Here is a 19,844-nt window from a genome sequence, read left to right as displayed (position 1 = left end):
ATGCAAACTCTGCACAGAAGGCACCCCAGCCAAGAATCGAACCAAAGAACCTCTTACTGTGAGGCGACAACATTAACTTCTGCACTACTGTATCACCTGTAAGATGAATTTCCTGTCTTGGTATTCGAACTGTGCACCTACTGCATGCAAAGCCGGAATTCTAACCACTGACCTATCTCACCAGTGGTGCTTTCTTTTACTATCTACTTTCATGGTAATATTTTATTTTATTTATTTAATTGTGCTATATACCGATAGTTTTTCACTGTCCTTTCCTCAATCCCTTTCATACTAGTATCATCATTTTGGGTTCTTACTATGATCTTGGAAGATAAATCTCTTAACATTTTCTATTGTAAACCTTCAGCACATAATCTCTATTATTCTCTTCTGTAACTTTATTAAACATATTTTAAAAACAGCATTTCCCCTCCAGCTGCACCCTCATACTTAAAATGGTCTGTATACCCTTCTTCCCAGTGCTCCCCATTTGTAGTGCTTCCACTTCACTGCCATTCATTCTTGAATTAAATTGAGTGGTCGTTTCCAAGTACAGCATCATAATGATATCGAACTGTGGACTGAAGATCGTTGGACTTTAAAGCATGCTTTAATATTTTACTGGGTTGGTCACTGGGAAAAGGCAAGGCTTGTAGGATCAGTGAATAATGTTTGGAGAAAACCTTTTAATCATTTGTTATCAACTGACTTGTCAATACCCTGTGTGTACAGTCTATTATCATATATTCAAAATCATTTATTTATTTTACATTTATTTTACATTTGTTGACTGGGCTAGTCCAACTGGATATATGTCCATTTTCAGTGGAGGCCTGAGGAGAAAAGCTCCAACAAACACAGAAAAAAAAAAACACAATATCATTTATAATATGAGACATTTACAAATACAGCTAAATTGAGAGATACTAATCACATTCCATTACATTTTGTTGCATTTCAGTAAAACAGGAATCATGGTACATTTCAGCTATGGTTAGCCATTCAAACACATTTCCTAATAAAAATTTGTATAAGAGAAAACTTTGTATTTAGAGAGACTAGACACGGTGTATTTTAAGAGAATAAATCTAGACACAGAGTAGATAAAGAGAAAAAAAATCTATAATAGAATATGTAGAAGCTTATAAGTAGTCTGGGATAAGCAGAGCTAAGTTTAATCTGATGGATAGATGCCTAGTCAGGTTTAGTACAGGGGCACAACCAGTGTGTTGTAAGGTAGAGTTTCAGTCTATTTTTGAAGAGTGATGGATAGGGAAGCGAGGAGAGGTTACTAGGGAGAAGATTCCAAGTTTTTTCCAACAGCATTAGAGAAAAGAGATTCACCAGCCTTGTTGTTAGGTTTAGAGGTATGTAGAAGATTTTTATGTGAGGAACGTAGTGATTTCAGATTTGTATACGGAGTGATGAGGGTAGATAACATAGGAGTACTGAATGGTTTATAGAGAGTTTTATGGGCAATGGTTAGTTGATGGAATTTAATCACGTTTTGTAGTTCAAGCCATCCTAGCTGCTTTATATTTATGCAGTGGTGGGTTCTGTAAGGGTTTCCTGTTGCAAATCTAGCAATGTTATTGTAGGAAGTTTCCAGTTTGCTGAGGTTATTTTTTGAAAGGTTAGTAAAAATAGGTGAGGCATAGAGGAGAGTAGAGATTAGATGAGTGTGAGCTATGGTTGTTCTAGCTGTATGGGAAAGGTAAGGTTTAATCCTATAGAGGGAGCCAAGTTTTTTGTTGACAGTTTTTATTGTATTGTTGATATGGGTGTCAAAGTTCAGATTGTTATCTATGGTGATACCCAATAGTTTGGTGGATGGCTTGGGTGATATAATGATACCATTGGTAGATGCAACTGAGAAATCAAGTGGAGAGGATTTGTGAGTCGGATTAAAGAGGAGGAGTTTAGTTTTTTGGGGGTTCAAAAGAAGGCAATGCTGTGTAAACCATTGTTCAACTGTGTTAAATGTCTTCTGGGTAAGAGAGAGGAGTTCATATGTGGATTTGGCTGAGCATATTAGTGTGGAGTCATCAGCATATTGTATGCATGTGGTTTGGGGGATGGCTAGATGAAGGTCATTAATAAATATTGAGAAGAGGAGAGGTCCTAGTATGGACCCTTGAGGGACACCTAGGGTAACTGGTTGTAGGCTAGAAAGAGTCTTATGCCAAATTACTGCCTGTTGTCTTTTGTCTAGGTAAGACTGGAACCATTTTATGGTAGGTGCATCTAAAGATAGGGATTTGAGTATGTTAATGAGAATCTGATGATTGACCATGTCAAATGCTTTGGACAGGTCAATGAATAGCGCTGAAGAAAGGTTATTAAGGTTACAGTTTTTGTTTATGAAATCTGTAAAGGAAAGAAGGGCAGTGGTGGTGCTATGCGAAGGTCTGAAACCATGTTGAGAGCTGGAAAGTAAGTTATTGTGAGTTAAGTGGTCAAGTAATTGCCTATGGATACACTTCTCCATGATCTTTGCCAAGGGTGAAAGAAGGGCAATAGGGTGGTAGTTGGAGTTTATGGAGGGGGATAATATGAGAGACTTTCCATAAGCTAGGTATGTGACCTTCAGTAATAGTCCTATTGATCAGAATGGAAATAGGATAAGTTAAAGCTTTGGCTGATAGCCATAGGAAATCAGCAGGTAGTTGATCTGCTGAGGGAGAGCATGGTTTTAGTTTTTGTATAAGGGTTAGAATATATGTAGTTGGTACAGGTTTCAAGTGAAAAGGAGGGGGTGAGGTAGAGTTATAGGAAGGCAGAGTAAAGCTATTTGGTGATAACTGACTAGCTAGTGTTTGGATAGTATTAGTAAAGAAGGTATTAATTGTATTGGCTATATTCATGGGATTAGTATGGTCAGTATTTTGAGGGTTAGGTGTGGAGGAATGACCTGGGTGGAGTAATTGATTAATGCTAGTCCAGAATTTGTGAGGGTTATTTTGATTAGTTTGTTGGAATTGTTGGTAGTAATTTCTTTTATCAGAGAGTATAGCTTTCTTAGTGTCATTTCTTAACTGTCTAAAGGTTTGTTGGTCAACGGGGTTTTTACTCATTCTCCATTTGGCCCAATGTTTATTTCTAAGGTGCATTTTCTGTTTGATTACTTTTGAAAGCCATGGGGCAGACTTGGTTTTAACTCTTATGAATCTGGTTGGAGCATGTTGGTTGAGAATGGTGAGGAAGTTAGAGTTAAAGTAATTGATGGCTTCTTCTAAAGGGAGGTGTTTTAATGGAGACCAATTGCAGGCTCTTAGTTCTAGTTCAAATAGCTCAGGGTGAAAGTTCTTTTTGGATCTGATATTTTTGACAGATGTTGGATTGGGAGTATGGGTTTTGTGCCTGATAATATAGGTAAGTAAGTGGTCACTTATATCATCAGGGAGGGTTACTGAATCATAATTTTGATTGTGATGGTTAATGAGAATCCAGTCTAATATTCTTCCTTTCTGGTTAGCTTTATTGATCCTGGTGGGGGATGTAATAGTTTGAGAAAACCCATATAGGTTAATGTGGGTTGTAGGGAGGTTGCTACAGTAGCAGTTCCAGTCAATGTTTATGTCTCCTAGGATTATGGTTTCTTGAGGCAAGTGTTGGGATAGCCAGCAAGGAGTATTTTCCATGGTGGCAATGTTATTACCAGGAGGAAGATACATGCAGATGATATAGATGGATTTGGCATTGTTAATATGAAGTTTGGAGATGAGGATTTCAGCATTGGAATCGAGAGGTATTTTATAGTTGTGTGTTGTTAACTGTAAGCCTGATTTAATTAGAATAGCTACCCCTCCTCCTTTCTTGGCTACTCGGTCGAGTCAGTATGTTATATCCAGGTGGGATGATTTCATTATCTTTGGTAGCAGCTTTTAACCATGTTTCTGTTAGGCAGAGGATATCAAAGGAATATAATTCTACTAGAGCTTGGAGTTGGGGAATTTTATTGTTTATGCTACATATATTGAGATGGGCTACTTGTAGGGAGTTAGATGTTTTAGTAAGAGAATTGTTAGAGTAGGGATTTTGGTTAAGGACAGTACTAGGAGATGTTGTAGTGCCATTGAATGCTGAAATAATTGTTAAGACACTCAATAGTATATGTCAAAGAAATGTTTACTATTTTAGGATTTTTAATTTTATTTTAAAATTCATTATCATTTTGATAGTTAAATAATTTTGTTCATAGAATTCCACTATAATTTTACATTTTTAAATGAATACATAGAAATGTACTAATATCTTTTCACTATGGTTTAAAATGCTCCCTTTATGAGCTATTATTTTTTATCTTTCTTTTTATGTTTATTCATTGTAATTGTTATTCAGAAAGTTGTATTTTTCTGAATGATTATTTTGAATTTTGTGTTGCTACATGCAACTCTGCAAAAAGCTTTTGGAAAAGTACTTACATAAAATTGACTTCACTTGACCTTCCTCATCTAGCCACTTCCATTTCTTCCTTCAGGGTCTCTGTTCCCTTCACCCTGGTGCTACTACACCTTTCTCATGAGCACTTAAATCCATTGACTATCTGCCTGCCCCTAAAAACACCTTCCTTCATTTGAATACTCTATCCTTACTTTCTGCCTCCTCACTTTATGCCTGTAACTCAATGCAACATACTTACTCTATTGTCTTATGCTATATTAAAATCCACATACAGCTTAGACAGCTGTCTGTCCTCATATTCCATTCCCTAAAGAGCTTAACCTTAATTTTTGGTTTGGCTACTGCAAGTCCCATAAATATTCCTTTTCTGTCTCAACCTGTGTCTTCCAACCTGCTGCTGTTTACTGTCCATCCCTCTACTGTTATGTACCTCTTGCTCTCACTGTTACTGTGCGCTATGTCCCTCCCCTTCAGTTCCTACCACACCTAATCCAATAAAAAGTTGCCTTCTCCCCATCTCCACTTCTTGCGTTAGTGCCACCTCCTTTTCCTTTTTATTGAATGGCTTATCTCATTAGAGTCCATGTTTATAGTATTACTGTCCCCTCCCCCTCCATGTCATCTGACCTTTATGTCATCAGCACATGTAACAGTGAAAGATTCATTACCCAGCCCTGTGTAAAGATATTCCAGTGCATTAAAATAAACATGCCAAAAAATAAATATATACTCAAACATATCAGCACTATATCCAAAGCAAACAAGAAAGAAAATTGACTCAGTAGAATAATTTTTTGACACAAGTTTAAATACTACAAACTGTCTTCAAGTATTCCAATGCATGGACATACTGTTCTATTGCCTTGAAGAAGCAGCAGTGATGAGACCCTAACAGACTCCACAGCTCATTGTTTGTCCCAGAATCCCCTTCACATCTCCCATGATGCCCATGCCCTTGCTATCTGCAGACTTCATTCCTTCACTGCCTTCATGCACATCACTTCCTATCATATGCTAATATCTAATGTACCTTGTATGATTTCCTCATTATCACTCCTGTTACACACACATGCGTGTCAACATTTTTTAAACTTTCTTTTTTTATCAGTGCAAGCTCCTTTCTTGGCTTTTTCCTACCACTTCTTCTGCATTGTCTCCTTATTATGTGACATACTTGAATTTAAAAAACATGTACTGCCTTTTTACATTTGAAATAAAATAACAAGTTCCAAAGGACAAATCATGAGATTCCTTGTAAGATTAAGTACTTTTATTCTTTAATGTATTCACCATAGAACTTTCTCAGAGTCTTTTACAAATTGTTTCCATACCATTTAAATTCTCTCCGGGCTTTGCACCATAAACACACACAACCATTCAATTACCATACAAAGCACATGTAACCAATGAAATGCAATTAGTTTCAAAAAATCTCAAAAACGAAACATTTCCTGGTATTTAGGAGCAATCATTATACACTAAAAACAAGCTAACCATAGATCTTAATGGCTTTTTTTTTTACCAATCAAAAAAATAGAACCAAGTTCACTGCTGAAACATTCATTACCACTAGTCAATCTACTAAGTCTGATATGCTGACCCTTTACAACACTTTTTTCATGTGCTGTGGGTGCAAACTGTGGTTATGTGAATATTGGTTGACAAAACTACCTTTATGGTAAATGCTGTGAATCTAGATAGCCAATGTCATATAGGGCAGATCGACTGCCAGGATTAAATGATATGATCAACATAAAATGTTTTATTTTGGGAGTGAATCATTAGGTTGGAATAAATGTGCCTGATCTTGCCTGACTAAAAAACACAAATCCAAACTAGCAAAACCGAAACAAGAAAAGAAAACGAGCAGGCAATGGAATATCCAACTGTTTATTATCTTGCCTGACATTAGAAGCTAAGCAGGACTGAGCATGGATAGCATTTGGATGGGGAGCGGTTTGGTAACATTACTTTTGACAATGGATTTTAATGTTTTTTTTGACTGGTGGAAAAAGGCAATATAGATCTATGATTGGTTCTATTTTCTGGTTGGTTAAAAAGCCATTAAGGTATATGATTAGATTGTTTTTAGTGCCCAATGATTGGTCCTGAATACCAGGAAATGTTTCTTTTTTGAAATTTTTGAAACTAATTTAAATATTGTACTTCATTGGGTGCATGTGCTTTGAATGGTAGTTGATTGGTTGTGTATGTTTTGGGGCAAAAGCCTGGAGAGTATTTAAATGGTATGGAAACATTTTGTAAAAAGTTTCTGAGGAATTTCTATTGTGAATACATTAAAGAACAAAATTGTTTAATCTTAGAAGGACTCTTGTAGTTTGTCCTTTGGAACTAGTTATTTTGTTTTCTTTCTGTTTTGTTGCAAACTGTTTTTGTTTGAATTGCCTTTTTATATCTGGTCATCCAATATATAGCATTCACATATCTTATCTGTAATGTGGAAGTCCTTTAAACAAAGGAACATACTCCAAAACAGTACAAAACAATAGCATTCTGTTCTAACTTTGCTGTTTGCATTAATTACAGTTCAGTCCCTTTAACGTGAACAAATTGGTGAGGTATTATTGCCTTCTCTTTCCTTTGCCCTTTCCCACTACTAGAATTTGTCTTACTGTTACTTTCTTGTGTTTCCTGTACTATGTCGTTCTGCTCCTGCTGTCAATTGAGTTATTTTCATTGCTTTTTATTTTAACAATATCTGTTGCTCATATTGTCAGCCTCATGAAGAATGCCACTGAACTATCATCCAGTCCTATTGCCTTCCCTTTCTTTACTTTGTCCAGTACCTGTTCAATGCACTCATTTGCACTTGCATGTTTAATTTCCCTATTGCATAGCCTCATCATTTTTCAGCAAGGACTGACAGAATTTGTTGAATACTTGCATTTGTTCCTGCCTTATTATTCAGTAATCATCTCACTAATAAAATACAGTACCTTATTCTTCTTTTTGGTTTCCTTTTAAGGCATGATTCACTACAGGCTGCCACATCCTACATTGTTACCACTATCCTACTAGTCATATGCTGTTTCAAGTACCATTTGACCTGGACTTCATAGATGCCGTTCCTTAGCATTTCCATTGCTTGTTTGCTTGCTAATCAGTTGCAGTAACTAAAACATTGGTACAGAGGTCCCCAAAAGACATGGTTATCATCAAGAGAAAATAGGCATTTTGCAATGCTGGTTAGGGTAAATAAATGAAATATTACCAGCTAGTAAAATAAAGAAAATATGATATGTGAATTGGAAATGGGGTTTAATGTTAAAAGCTACTGAAACAAATAATTGTATGTCCTAACACCTTGCTGAAGTCATGCTAAAGAAGAAATAATGGAGGGGTGCTAGTAAATTTATCCCAGTGACTGATATCAGTTCTCTAGAAACAACTTTAATAAAAAAAAAAATGTGCAGAATCTGAACAACTATGATGATTATTGTCAGGAAGGGACTTCTTGCAGAGTTATAAGTTTGGTATTTATTGATATAATCACCCCTTTACATAAGAAAGGAGTGTGAGCAATTCCTTTTTTACTACCCAATAGTGTTATCAGATACCCAAGAAACATGACGGACTCAAAACCATAGAAGATTAATTATTTAATATAAAAACACACCAGTGGATTGTTTTTATCTGATGGAGTCTCCTTGAGAGACAAAAGCACTTATCGAGTGTCATTTGGTGTGTTTTTATATTAAATAATTCATCTCCTATGGTTTTGGGTCTGTTGTGCTTCTTGGGTATTATAGTTATTGATGTGAGCCACTATTTGGATTTTTAAGTGTTATCAGATACCACTCTGAAAATCTTACAAACAGTACTTATTAGGCTTAAAGAATTGCTAAATTGAATGGGTCTGTCTAGGTTACATGGTGTCTATGAAAATAAGAGATCCATGTAGCAACCATGTTTTCTTCTGCAACACTTTATAGGACAATTTGTCAGGAATTGGAAACAAAGGTCATTTTAAGTATTCATAGATTGGGAGGCAGCTTTTGATAACCTGCAGAAATGCAAGTAATGGTTTGTTTTGCAAACAAAAGTAGCTATCAGTTGGATTTAGCAAATGTAGTGTCTGCATAATGGGGAGCCAATGACTTTATCAATAGCAGGTTGGTGAAATGCCTTTTCAGCATAAATGTGGCATTGAAAGCAGTTTCAGTGAAAGTGAAGAATTCCCATTTGTTCTCCTGAAAAAATAATATTTACTCTGAGTTCACTGAAGGTGATGCTGGCAAAACTTTTTTGGCGCACTGAAATTTTCTAGAAAGTGGTGTGAATCTGCCAAACAAAATTTGCACAATGATACCTTGGTTATTTAGTTCAGGAAATCTTGATGACCAAAAATGACATATCAATGTTTGGAAAATTACTTACTCAGAATGGTACTATCTACCCTGATCCAGTGACTATCAAAATATACTAGCAAACAAATTCAGTGCAAATTTCACCCTAGAGACATATATAAAATACCTACATACAATTAAGGATCTCAAACCACCATCCTTGCCAAGGAACACTTGTTAAAAGCATTTGATAAAATGATAATAAGGTCTCAGTAGAACCTGAAAACATAGCAGGTTGCCTGCTGCAAAGCATTGAACATGAGCTATTAGACCTCCTTCAACTATACACCTTGACCTTATCCAAAGGATTTGTCTATGAGGTCTGCTGCATAGATTATGATACCTCTTCTCAAGGGAGCTCATATCATGGACCCCAGAAATATGGAACTATCGGCCTGATGATCCTCATCAGCAAGGCCATGAAACAGGTCATAAGAGACTGGATAAGTTATGATATAAAAAAACTTATAAAACTTGACCCCCTTGACCCACAGCAGTTAGACTTTCTTTAAAGGAAGATCTTGTCTAAGGAATCTGCCTCTTTTTGTTTTTTGGTTTTTTTTTTTGAGAGGGCATACTTTGGCTTCACCATGGAATTTGATACTATATCACGTGCTTACATTATCAGCAAGTTAATTGTACTCCAAATTAATCCCTGTGTAGTTTGGTGGATAGCTAACACTGTGAAGGTGGCAGACATGTCTTCAGAGGACATGAAATTAACTAGTGGAGTACCACAGTGTTCTGGGCTGGGACCTCTACTATTTGTTATAAATTACTCTGATCTCCAAATTAAAAATACAGTAATTTCGGATGACAATGTTTGCCAGCAATTGTAAACTGGGTGTTGTACTTAAATCCTGTTCTGATATACAGAGGGAACAAAAGTGAACTTGCACATCAAAAACACCTGATGTGCTGAAAATGGGCTAAACCCTAATGTTAAGAAATGCAATATTGTTGCATTTGCCAATGAAACCCTTCACCAGGTTTACAGAATAGAAAATACTTCACTCTGAACTGAAGATGTTATGAGAGATTGTGGAACATGTGTAGATTACGTCCTCTTCTTTGACCATCATATTGCAACAGTGTTCTGGAAATCCTTCTATCTGGCAATGATCATCACAAAGATTATTTCCTCTAGATCCAAAAACATCCTTACCCCTCTATATTCTGCACATATGCAGACCTTCATAGAATACAATGCCTCCTTTGGGATGTGTCTTATTAAACATATCAGGCAGTTGGTCAGACCCCAAATGCTCCCAAAAAAAAAACAGATCATGGATTGGAAGAACCTGAGCTAGAAAGTGAGGCTGGTAGCCTTGACACTTTATTGTGTCCTATAGACTCCTTAGGCATGATCTCTGTCTCATCTTCTGGGCCTTTAGGGGTCGGGCAGTTCAAGACTTCTTTATTTTTCCACAAATTAAATTATCGAGTGTACACTACAACCAGAGATCTGGACCTGTTTCAGTAGATAAACAAATCATTGTGGCAAGACAGATTTGTTATTTAATGACTATTCTTTTTCTATAATAAATTGCCTCTCCAGATCAAGTAATGTGACTCACTATTGTCCTTTAAGAAGACATTAAACAGTTTGATTTGTATTCATAAATCCATCCCCATTATGACTGGTCTATCGCTCCTTGAAAAAGGAAGTATGGTCTAAGGGTGGGTAATGCCGAGGTGTAAATGGCCACATGGCCCAGATATCTTGTACATTCTATGAGCTGATGATTTCATGTATGGTGATCATGTATCCAGTCAATCTTGTCATTTTGCATTAAATGGTTCAATAGTACATGTGACAACCCTTCACTGCACCAGCAATCAAGGATACTGAATCCTCACCACTGGCAACAGCGGGGGACATTCACTGAGAGGATGACAAGTACCCGCACAGTATTTCCAGATGCAGCCCTCTGCATCAAGTACAATTTCCCTTAAGAGCACACAGAGACCACAGTTAATCTAGGGCTAGTTTCTCACTCTTCCACTGGATCCCAATAAGACTCCCCACCAGCATGGTGATAGAGCTGAGATCTCAACTGAGTGACCAAGCCAAGACCCCCAGCATCCACTCTGTCCAACCAGTTGTGTCCCTGCCCAAGTAGCTGACACACACTCACTTGGATGTTTGATTTACACACTCACAGCTGGGAAAGGCTGCCACAGGTTTACTAGCTATGCCCCCTTCTGCCCAGACTATAAGGTAGTTACTACTGCCACCAGTCACTCCTTATTAGCTGCTTTAAGGCCCTTAAGAAAGAGTGTCCAACCCTACTGTGTAATATCAATATTAACACAAATAGTAGTTTTACCAAGAGCAAGGCTGTTAGGAGTGGCCCACACAGTGTCACTAAATAAACATGCAAGTACTCTCAAAACTTAAATATCTCTACACAGATCAGCCACAGTGAAAGGCTTAAGTATATTTAATAATAAATATTAAAAGAACACAACAATACTAAATATATATTCTCAGTGACATCAGAGTTCAAAACCACAGGAAATTTTTAAAACAACATTGCAGGACAGTCTCAAATAAATAAAGAAAAATATCTAAACTGAGCTTCACTATAGTCCTGACTGAATCTAAGAGAATTATGCTATAATCTAAGAACTTACTAATAGAGCAAGGCAGATGTGATGGATCGATCTTCTAGTTGATGTCAGGTCCAAGACAGAATGCAGAATGCTCTGTCTCACTAAGAGACTTCTCAAAACAATACCTAACCTATTACTGCTGGGATAGCTTGCAGAATGACATCACCTCTCATCATCTGACTCCTAGTTCCCAGGCAAAACAACCATTGATGAAGCTAACAATATTTAGCATCTACCTGTAAAACTATACAGACAAGGGCTTCTCCTCAGATCTCTGGAAGATGCTGGAAGTAATAACACAATTGCATTCCTTCATGCTTTCAAGACTAGTTATTAGTTCACCCTAAAGACTATACAGAAAGTTTCCTAATACAGACATTGTGCCTCTTGAAGCATTGAAAACTGAAAGATACCATATTTTATGGCTTAGCCATAAAGTAATTGTATTTCAGTTATTCTTCTGAAGTTTGCTATACTGAAGTAACCTCCTGTATTCCAGTTTCCACTGTTAAAACATATACATTTAAACAGCTACAACACTGCAGGTACATTCTGTTTTTTTCCAGTACGGCACACTGTGGTTACATTTCAAATGCAGTACTATGTAGATCATTTCCATATTCACCAATGACATATAGTTATTTACAAAATTCCAACTAGCTGTGCTGGCAATATCTCTTTTGGTCGCAGTACAAAACATGATAAAAGCTGGAAGAAGTTCTGAAAAGTAAATTAATAATTCTAATTCATAAAGGAGACATCCAAAAATCTAAAAAGAATAGTTATTAGCAGCCGAGACTGACTTCAGAGATCTAGAATCAATAACTCTTAGAATTAGTGTTTAAGATCAATATAGTTTATTTATTTATTTTCTATTCACTTGATAGCCAGACTAGTTTGAAGACCCTTTTCAGTCATGACCCATGCCCAGTTGGGCAAAGTTGAAACAATTATACACATGTAAATTCATTAAATGAAAACATGAAACATACATAGCACATATACAAAGTCATTAAGTGAAATATATAGGTAGTCAAAAATACGTATACATATATAATATTATCTGGGATGTAGGATTACAAAGTCAAACCAAGAAACAACAGGGTGAAAATAGTACAACTGCCAGCCTCTATCAATGAAACATTAACATGAAATGTCTTTATACAGTTGCTCAGCCTGTGCTGTTTTGAAATTTGTTAGTGAGTCATTGCCTGTTAAGTTCATTGGGGAGATTGTTCCAAATAGCAGGGCCAAGTCTTAGAAAAGCTCTTTCTCCACCCACAGTTTTGAATAGATTTTTGAAGCAAACATGATTAGACTGTGAATTTCTCAAGTAATTTGATTTTTTTAATGGGGTGAAGTATGTTTGGTGGTGGCAGGGCAGTAGCCATCATGTAATATTTTAAATATTAGTGAGCCAAGTACAGAGGGGATCTTTAATTTGCTAGAACAAAATTTAATTTTTGTAGTAGAAGGCAGCTGTGAGTAGTGGTACTTGCCAGAATGGCAAATATACTATTTGTTTACTGTAGTTTGACATTTCCTAGACTTTTTTGATGAATGGTAGGTCAGTAGATGAAGGCTGTATTCAAGTTAATGAAGTAGCTCATTTAGCTATGGAGGGCCTAGCAGCAAAGGATATGAGATGGGTGATTTAATAAAAAAATTTCAGTTTAACATGAACCTTTTGGATAAGTGTGTCAGTATGGCTGGATAAAGTAAAAGAAGAATCAATAATAAGTTCCAGATATTTATATTCAGTTACTAGGGAAACAGCATTGTTATTGGAATCAATCATTGTTAATGTGGGCATTTGGGGGTATTTTTGTGGGGAGGAGAAAAACATTATAATTTTTTTTATGGTTAAGTAGGAGTTTATTAAAAGTGGTCCAGTAGCAAAAGCTTGGTGAAGGAGAGTTGTAACTGGGTTTGTAAATTATTAGGATGATTGTTTCTAGGAAAAGTATATATTGTGTGTAGGGTACAAAGTTCTAATGGGGGAAAGCCATGTGGTAAGTCATTGATAAACAAGTAGAACAGAAGAGGGCCTAGTAGAGTACCCACTGAGGAAACAAAATCATTTATATGAACTTGAAGGAGTCTGTTTTCTAGATAACTTGTGAACCACTTAATAGCAGTTTGACCAAAGCTTAGCTTGTTAAGGTTATTTATGAGAATGTTGTGGTTAGTTAAGGTTTTACATCTGCTTGATAAAGATGTCAGTGGTTGTAATGATATGAGCAAGTGCCAGCATAGCCAGCTGGAGATTTGTAAAGAATGATATGTCCTTTAATATCAGATTTATTTATACAAGACCCTTGTATTACAAGTGAGTAAGAAACGTCTGTCATTTGCATATCAAACTGATCTGTCCAAATGCTTGTGCTGACAATATACAATATATTTGTGAGCTTTGCTTGTGTTAAACTGTATCAACAGTGCACCCTGCTGGAATGAGCTGGAATGAAAAGAAATATGCATTATTGCAACTGAATTAGATGTACCAGCTAGCTTACTTTAAGAAAAATAAGGGGAATGTAAATGAGCTGTTAAACCATTAAAATGTTACCCCACAGTGCTGAATAGGACTGGAGAAGCTAGGTCTGAAAAAAAACCTTTGTTCATTAGCTCAGTGCCCAGGCACTGTCTTAAACATTTAGATGTGTATTATAGCCGTCCATGCTAAATTCCTGTCTCAGCTTCAAAGAGGAATACTGCGAGAACCTAGAGTCAGGTGACTAGATGAGGTCATTCTGCCAGCCCTCTTGGAAAGTATATTTTAGATATTACAAAGAGAAATCTCAGAGTATTGAGTATTCTGTTTGGGGGCCTGACTAGAAAAATTGCTCAAGTATTTCATCTTGCCCTGCTCAAGTAAGTTATTACAGAACAGTAAATTCTCTTAGATTCAGTCAGGAATATAGTGAAAATTAGTTTAGAGTGGGTTTTTCTTTATTTGCATGAGTCTGTCCATCAATGTTAATTTTAATATTTTCTGTGATTTGAACTCTGTGGTTTACTGTAAATATATATTCAATATTTTATGTTCTTTTATTATTTACTATAAAATATATGTAAACCTTTTATTATGGTTGGTTCTTGTAGAAAGTATCTAACCTTTCAGAATACTTATATTTATTTGGTGACACTGTGTGGGCCACTCCAGATGACCTAGCTGTCTTGGTCAACTGCTATCATTGGAACTAATATTAACTTCACTCAGCATAATCAAATACCCTTTTGAGAGCTTTATAGTAACTGACTGATGGCAGTGAATCTACCATAAAGTCTGGCCCAGGTGTTTGTGTGTGTGTGTGTGTGTGTGTGTGTGTGTGTGTGTGTGTGTGTGAAAATTAAATCTTAAAGAGTGTGCGTGCATGTGTGCATGCGTGTGTGTGTGTGTGTGTGTGTGTGTGTGTGTGTGTGTGTGTGTGTGTGTGTCAGGTACTTGGGACAGGGACACAAAGCACTGGGCTCACAGAGAGGGTGCTGTAGGACTTTGCTTGGACACTTGGCTGAGGGACCTAACCCTACAGCTGTACCAGTGGGGAGTCTTACTGGAGACCTGGAGAGAGACAGATATAGAGAAATTCAGACCCTGGGCTGAGTGTGTTCCCTATGTACTCTTAAGACTAACTGTACTTGATGCAGGGAGGTCTGCATCTGGAAATACTGAGTGTATCCATTTGTATTCCAAGTGCATGTCCCTCTCCAGTGTCAGTGGTGAGTATTCAGGCTCCATGATTACTGGACCAGCATGAGGCTATCACATATTGGAGGCAGTAGTGGCTATCACATATTAGTAGCAGTGGTGGGCATCACAGTAGTTACCAAGGGAATCCCTCTACTCTACTCTAGGAGCAACTGTGTCATTAAATGAAGTATACCAACTTCTGGCAGTCATCCATTGTGTTTCTTCTCTTTTTATGACTCTTCCACAGATGCCTTATCCATGTCTTCTGTGACTCTAATAAATAAGAAGCACTTGCACCTCCCTCTATTATTAACTTTGCCCAGCCTTTCTTGTTCCTAAATGATCTCTTGGTGTCACCAAGTGCTCCTGCACTTCTTTGAGTAAGACTTTGTTTTTTTTCATAGTGCTCCTAATTACTAGTATTAAATTTCCTTGAGCTTGCATCACTTTCATATCCACAATTAGGCTTTCCATGTGAACCAATAAATTATCTCCATGAAAAGACAACAGTAATGCCCTCATGTAATTTCATCACCCCATTGCCTAGATCATATCCTATCAACCTCTTCCCCTAATTATTCTTACATTCGTCACCCTTAAATATTTGTGCATACTCTGTGTACTTTATCTATTTCACACCCATTCTCGCCTCAAACTTACTTTCTTCACACTTACATATTCATGTCCATTACTCATGTACTTACTGCCTCTACTACCTATTTTGATATACGTCTCCATATCAAACATTCGCACAACTATTTGCCACATTCAGCACTCCTTATTCTCTGTGTTCTCCCACCCCTTTACTTATATCCTTTCCTTTCAGTGACCTCAGCTACTCCCACTAATCTATTTTTTGCAACTTTATTGTTTTGTATAATATAAACACTCCAGTTTATTTCTTGCCTTTGTAATGAATTGTAAATTTATATTTTATGTTAAACTCTGTATCCTTTTACTTGAGTGTTTCTCCCCTGGCTTTCACTGAAAAGGAGTTGTGCCACCCAGCTGGACTTTCCTGGTAAATAAAAGCAAATAATTAAATAATAAATAAAATAAACAAGTAGCTATAATTATAGTTGCATTACAATTTCCTGCTGCCGACACAAGTTAACCAAAATAGACCTCTGGAAGTTACTAGTTAGTCAATACAGACAAAATATAGGAGCTCACAGACGTCTGCTCATGCCTCCACAGTGGTCTAGGTTAGAAAAGGTTTGAGGCATTATTTGATAGCTGTGTGGTTGTTCATGAGGGTACCCACTTTTATTTTTGAATGAGACAATTGCCAGATTTGCACTGTGCTTCTTTGAAAAGGGGACAGTTTTGGAAGATCTTACTGAAAAATAGAGCATTTGAATGTCATCCTTAGGCCATTTTTCAGATGGTTCCATTTGACAGAATGGTGGATCACTGAAAGCTCTTTAGCTCTGGTGTACTTTTGCCTGACTAATACAGTAGCGCAATTTACCTGTAGCCGGAAGGTATGATAATGTGATAGAAGATATGTGTGCAAATGATGGAGAACAGTCATGAAGTCAGAGAAGCTGCACTGCTGTTATATCAGAAGGCAAGCAGCTGCCTTTTGCTTGGAAAATCTTGTGGTGTTCCCAAGGAGCACTGAAGTTAACTAGCAGATCTGTTTGCTACTGGTAACTAGGCCAGAGATATAAATCAGTATAAAACAAGATAAAGCAACCTGGTGTATGGATAGCCTAACTCTCTTTTAGATTTTTTGGTCAAAAGCCAGGCAGTCAAATTATACAGATAGTCAAAATAAGATGGCTGAGGTCCAAAAGCAAACTTGCTTTTCTATAAGAAAACAAAGCCACCATACCCTCCATGTGGGGAGCTTCACTCTCTGATTATGGTACAGCTCACTCCATCTCACAAAAAAAAAAAACTCAAATGGTTTCACTGCAAAATGAAAAAAAGGCTTCCACCACAACGAAAAGTTCACTGAGAAATTCACATTCATCTCATCCCTCAAAGAATGTAACTGGCATGCTCTAAAGTACCTCAGTCTAGATGACGCAGTTGAATCTTTTAATACTACCTTCCTGAACATCCTTAATTACCATGCCCCCATAAGATTTTCCAGAACCACAGCACAATCCTCCCCATGGCTACAGAAAACCACTAAGTCAGAAATGAAAAACAGGGATAAAGCCTGGGAGCACTGGCGCAAAACCAAAACCCCCGCAGCTAGACAGAAATTCCTAGAACTACACAATAGAGTCAAAAAGCTAATAAAACGGGACAAATTCCAATACTACCAGTTTGCCCTAGACTCCTCACAACACAGCCCCAAACAATTCTGGTCCTCCATAAACTCCATCCTCCACCCAGGTAAAGTCAGTACCCCTCCTCCTAACATCCCTCACTCCTCAGAAAATATTGCTACCTCATTCAACACACACTTCACCCAAACCATACTATCACCAGCTAAACAACACAACCCCCCTCCCCTCCAACCCACACCTTCAACTAGTAATCTCCCCACTGCCTTCTCTTTTTCTCCTGTACCTACCTCCAACATAAAAAAACTCTTAACTAAACTTAAACTCACCAAATTAGCAGCAGACAACCTCCCAAGTGAATACCAACAAATCGCAGCTGATGCTCTGGCCTACCCAGTATCCATCTTGATTAACCGATCTCTGTCAGAAAGTTACGTTCCCACATTGTGGAAAGTCTCACATATAATTCCCTTCCACAAAGGCGGACCCTCTGCAGAACTAACCAATTACCGCCCCATAGCTATTCTCTCTCCACTCTCCAAAATGCTAGAGAGATGCATACACTCTCAGGTCTCACACTACCTCCTTACTAACAACCTCCTTTCCAGTACTCAGCATGGTTTCCGACCAAACCATAGCACCACCACTGCCTTACTCTCCTTTACAAACACTATCCTTCAGCATAAAAACAATGGCTATCTCTCCTCTGCTACTTTCCTAGACCTATCTAAAGCATTTGACATGGTCCCACACAAACAACATATCTCTGTCCTCAATAACCTATCCTTCTCACAATCAGTCACCAACTGGTTTCAGAGTTACCTGTCTGACCGCCAACAATCCGTTGTATGGCAGAATGACATATCTCCCCAACTACCTGTCTCCATAGGGGTTCCCCAAGGATCCATCCTTGGACCTCTACTTTTCTCTGTTTACACCAATAATCTAGCCTCTGCCACCAAACACGGCACACTCATCCAATACGCAGATGACTCTACCATCATCTGCTCAGCCCAGTCCCTACCCAAACTGCAAAAAGTCACACAGGAAGCATTTTCCTCTGTTGAAACATGGTTATCCGATGCCCAACTAATACTCAATCCAAACAAAACTAAACTACTCATCTTCCAACCCACCAAACATACTCAAAACAACTCTCACTTTAGCATCACAGCAAAAGACAACACCACTATATACCCAACTGAACACACCAAATTGCTAGGAGTGGAAATAGACAATAAACTAAAATTTGACATTCACATATCCATGACCATAAAAAAGTCCACAAAAAACTAGGAGCATTATACAGAAATAAACAATTTCTCACCAAAGCAGCAAAGATTTCAATAGCAAATTCCCACCTTATCTCCACCCTACTTTATGCCTCTCCAGTATATACCAACCTAAGGCAATGTGATCTAAACAAGCTAGAGACCTGCTACAACAAAATCGCAAAATTCACCACAGGGGCATCCTACCGTAGTCACCACTGTCTCTCACTTGCTGAACTGGGCTGGCTTGAACTCCTTCACCTCCTTCAGTGGTATCAACTTTCACTCGCCCACAAACTAGTAAACCATCCACTAAATGTCCCATCCCTCCAGAATCTACTCCAACCCTATCGCACCACCAGACCACTAAGATCCAGCAACAAAAATCACTTGCAGATCACTAAAGCCAATAACTCTGCTGGTGAAGCACTATTCTCTTGCACCATAGCCAAATTATGGAACTCACTCCCACCCACAATTACCTCCATACCATCATGCACCAACTTCAAAACTTTATTAAAAGCGCACCTAAAAACATGCTGGCTATGCCCTTGCAACTCCCACTCTAATATCATCCACCCCATCCAACTACTACCTTTCTTTCACCTCCACTAACTACCTTGATGATAGCAAGCTCAGATGCTCATAAGCCTAGTACTTATTATACAGCAGGAACTTCTCATTGTTACATTTGTTAATGCCTGTTATGTACTTCACAGATAAAGATTCTAGTTGTCTACTGATGTACTATGTTCTTCATCTGTAAATATGTTGTAAGTAATTTCTATGTTAAATTGTTAATCACTATGTAATCCAATGTAACTACTGTCTGTTTATTTTACTGTGGAGCTTTTCTCCCCGGGCCTCTGCTGAAAATGGACCCACGTCCAGTCGGACACTCCCGGTCAACAAATTTAAATAAATAAATAAATAAATAAAAATAAATAAATAAAATTCTGTTAAAATGTAGGCTTTAATAAAATGAAGAAATAAAAAGCACAACATTTATTTCTTCATTTTATTAAAGCCTACATTTTAACAGAATTTCTCAGTGAACTTTTCATTGTGGTGGAAGCCTTTTTTTTCATTTTACTATTTTTGCCTATTAAGGCTTCCTCTGGAGGTGGCTTTTGATTTGGTTGTTTATGGTTTCACTGTCAGTTGTCATATTTTGGATAGTTTCAGAATTTATGTTAGGCTGCATAACGGTCAGGCTCTAAGGTCATGGAGTAAACATTCAAACTAAGCCATG

Source organism: Protopterus annectens, chromosome 12.part0 (assembly GCF_019279795.1).
Source record: "Protopterus annectens isolate FY-2018-M chromosome 12.part0, PAN1.0, whole genome shotgun sequence".
Classification (NCBI taxonomy): Eukaryota; Metazoa; Chordata; order Ceratodontiformes; family Protopteridae; genus Protopterus; species Protopterus annectens.
The sequence above is the reverse complement of the archived record's forward strand: the minus strand, read 5'-3'. Positions refer to the sequence as shown.